The sequence below is a fragment of the Durio zibethinus genome, unplaced genomic scaffold (assembly GCF_047325235.1).
Source record: "Durio zibethinus cultivar Kanyao isolate XHJ-2024 unplaced genomic scaffold, ASM4732523v1 HiC_scaffold_225, whole genome shotgun sequence".
NCBI lineage: Eukaryota > Viridiplantae > Streptophyta > Magnoliopsida > Malvales > Malvaceae > Durio > Durio zibethinus.
The window spans coordinates 26,298-30,000 of NW_028322848.1; the positions used below are offsets into that span (position 1 = coordinate 26,298).

Consider the following 3,703-nt stretch of genomic DNA (forward strand, 5'->3'; position numbering starts at 1 on the left):
ACAGGTCAGGTTTTACTACAATTACTTGAAATGCGTTTGGATAACATCCTTTTTCGATTAGGTATGGCTTCAACTATTCCTCAAGCCCGCCAATTAGTTAACCATAGACATATTTTAGTTAATGGTCGTACAGTAGATATACCAAGTTATCGCTGCAAACCCCGAGATATTATTTCAGCGAGGGATGAACAAAAATCTAGAACTCTGATTCAAAATTATCTTGATTCATCCACCCATGAGGAATTACCAAAGCATTTGACCCTTCACACATTACAATATAAAGGATTAGTCAATCAAATAATAGATAGGAAATGGGTCGGTTTGAAAATAAATGAATTGCTTGTCGTAGAATATTATTCTCGTCAGACTTAAACCTAACTAAAATAACAAAACAAGGGTTCTGCTCCCTTTTCACCTGAGTTAAGGTTAAGTAAAGGAAGACAGGGTAAGGGATTTGATTCGGAAATTTTATTTTTCTCCTATTCATGTATGATAGATCCGTAGGTAGATTTTCATCCCCTGTACGCTATTTTACGTATTCCGTATTAAAAAGAAATTGGGAATAGAGAATCTATATCAAAGAAGGGTCTAACTCTTTAGTATCTGTTCTTATTTGATTTGATACATTGTAGTCAGTTACATTGGCGAATTAGGTGAAGGTGCGGAAAGAGAGGGATTCGAACCCTCGGTAAACAAAAGTCTACATAGCAGTTCCAATGCTACGCCTTGAACCACTCGGCCATCTCTCCTACATAATTATTATGGCCGATAACCCGAGCGAATAGCGAGTTATTCATATTAGATTGTTCGAGAGGTACGAACAATATCAATTCTAACTAGAAAACTAGCTATAAAAATAGAAAACTTTTCATCACTTTTTTCAGCACTTTTTCTTTAGCCTCCCGACTCGAAGAAATTTTTTTGTGAGGGGGCTGTTAAAAATAAATAATATAATACGATAAACATATACCATATATATCTATTCATGTTTGCGAAAAAGGCACTCCCATCTTTTTTCTGATATTTCTACCGGACTGGATTAAATCAATGAATTGAAACGAATCAAATCAATCGATTGGTTTTTTTTTTTTAGACTATGCTTAATGGATATTTTTAGTTCATAATTCTCTTTAGACTCTAATTCCCCATTTCTATAAGAATTCTAAAATTCTTTTCCAGTTTTAGATCTCTCAACAACAACCTCTTACTCTGTAAATCTATTACAAATTCATAAATCCTCTAAGGGATTTTTATATTTGATTATATGTTGTATACCTGCTATGCACAAAACACAAAAAAGGGCAGTTATTTTATTTTCATCATAGAACGATTATTCGATTATTTTTCCTCTTTTTATCATAATTTAATCAAAACTTCTCTAATTTTGCTAATCTATCCTAATCCGTAGGATAAATTTTTTGATTCTTCAACTTCGATGAAATCGTAATAATTCTTTTTTCTTTTTATATTTTATTCTTATACTAATAAATTCTTATACTAATAAATTTGGATGAAATAAAATAGGATTCAAATATTTCTTTTTTTTTTTTTTTCTTGATTCCTGCCAAAAAAATTGAAGTAAAGTAGAGGGCTATATCTTTTTTTTTTTTTTTTTTATGGAATGGGTCTGCTTTTATGTTATTTCGTACTGTACGCTTCCTTTGTTTGTGAGATCCTTTTTTTTTTCTCACGAAGGGGTAATGAAAAGAGTTATAGAATGGATTGCTACCTATGCCTAGATCGCGGATAAATGGAAATTTTATTGATAAGACCTTTTCAATCGTAGCCAATATCTTATTACGAATAATTCCGACAACTTCAGGAGAAAAAGAGGCATTTACTTATTACAGAGATGGTGCGATTTGATTATTATTATATAATTATAATTATTTTATATATTTTAATTATTTTATATATATTTTTTTTTTTATTTTTATTTTACCGCTCTTAGTCTTAGGAAAAAGACACATGATTCGGAATAGAAAAAAAAAAAAAAAGACTATTGAAAAAAAAAAAGAAATCTACGCTTGTTGAAGGTGAAGTTTATAAATAAAGCAATTCCTTCTGTCGTGTATCCCCGATTAATGCAACCTCAGATGCTTCAATTGTTGATTCGAGTATTGAGCGAAAGGTTACACCTATGGGTCTGTATTGTGGGTCAACCCTACTACACTAGTACCAATAGGCGGCATAGAGGAAGAAGCACTACATCTAGGAATCAACAACACGAAAACTTTGTTATTGTTATAAAGGATTCCCTTTCCTTATCGGGATCGGAACTAAGAGAAATGGTTGGGACAACAAACATCCATCTTGTTCGTACTTTGGATACCCATATAACCATCGAAGATTGTTGAAGTGACTAATTCCTGGAAATTAAGGAGCGTTGAGAACAAAGAAATTGTTGGAGTTTACTTTATTTATCTAGTACGAACACGCTTGATGGTAAGAAAAGATCTTTTGCAAGAGGGTTGGCTAGAGATTTCTTGTAAAAACATTAGCCCCGCTCAGTTCATAATGACAATATTTCGACCTTTTTTTTAATTCCATGGATTATTCTCATTATGCACATAAAGGAGGAGCCGTATGAGGTGAAAATCTCACGTACGGTTTTGGAACGGAGAATTCGTTGAATCGAATGACGACCGTAACGGATGTCGGCTCAATCCGAAGGAAATTATGCGGAAGCCTTACAGAATTATTATGAAGCTATGCGACTAGAAATTGATCCCTATGATCGAAGTTATATACTCTATAACATAGGCCTTATCCACACAAGTAACGGAGAACATACAAAAGCTTTAGAATATTATTTTCGAGCACTAGAACGAAACCCGTTCTTACCACAAGCTTTTAATAATATGGCTGTGATCTGTCATTACGTGCGACTATCTCCACTATAGAAATAAAAAAAAAAAGGAAAGAAAGAGCAAATACGCTAGTAAATAAATACGCTAGTAAATAAAATAGGCTTTCTACATATTGCATCGTCCAAAAAACGATTTTTATCAGCTGTAACAAAAAAAGAAAAAAAAAAAAGAAACTTCATAGAAGTCAAAATATGAAGAAATATATATGCCTAGATACTTTATTCTATGGATAAAGGATCTAATTGATAGAGGAAGCACCGTAAAGATCAATTAGCGAGGTTTTGGGCCGATACAATAAAAATAAATAAGAACTGCTTATTTATGTCATGATATGAGATAAAAATTAGGAATCAACTTATGTAATAGAGCCGATCCCCTAAGTTATTGAGCAGCGGTGTAGCATCAGATCCCAAAGACAGTAAGTCTTTTTTATGAGGAAGAAGTCTTTTTCAAGGATTCTATATAAATTTATATATGATATGAAACCGAGATAGTTACCTTTCAGAAAAATCTAACGGACGATAATCCCGAAACGCCTATGCTTTATTTTTCTGAAGGTGGGAGAAAAGATAAAACTCATTATTAATTTAATCCAAATTAAAGTTTGAAACTCATGTAATTAACCTCTTTTGGTTAACCCGAGACAAATCGATAGGATCTATGAGAAATCTCATTCAATTGGATATATGGTAGGGTAAAAAAATGGGACACCAAAAGAATTGACTGCCGAGCCGTATGAGGTAGGAAACTCTCAAGTACGGTTCTAAGGGAAGGAATTGACCCGCCTATTCCGACCGGGGAGAACAGGCCATTCGACAGGGGGATTCTGAAAT

The 3,703-nt window shown here is 33.1% G+C and overlaps 1 non-coding gene across 1 annotated transcript; it reads right to left on the minus strand.

The window, feature by feature from the left end:
• Window positions 1–662: 662 nt before the first annotated feature.
• TRNAS-GGA (transfer RNA serine (anticodon GGA)) lies at window positions 663–749 on the minus strand. Its single transcript has one exon. It is a non-coding gene; the product is annotated as a tRNA-Ser (tRNA).
• Between the last annotated feature and the right edge of the window lie 2,954 nt (window positions 750–3,703).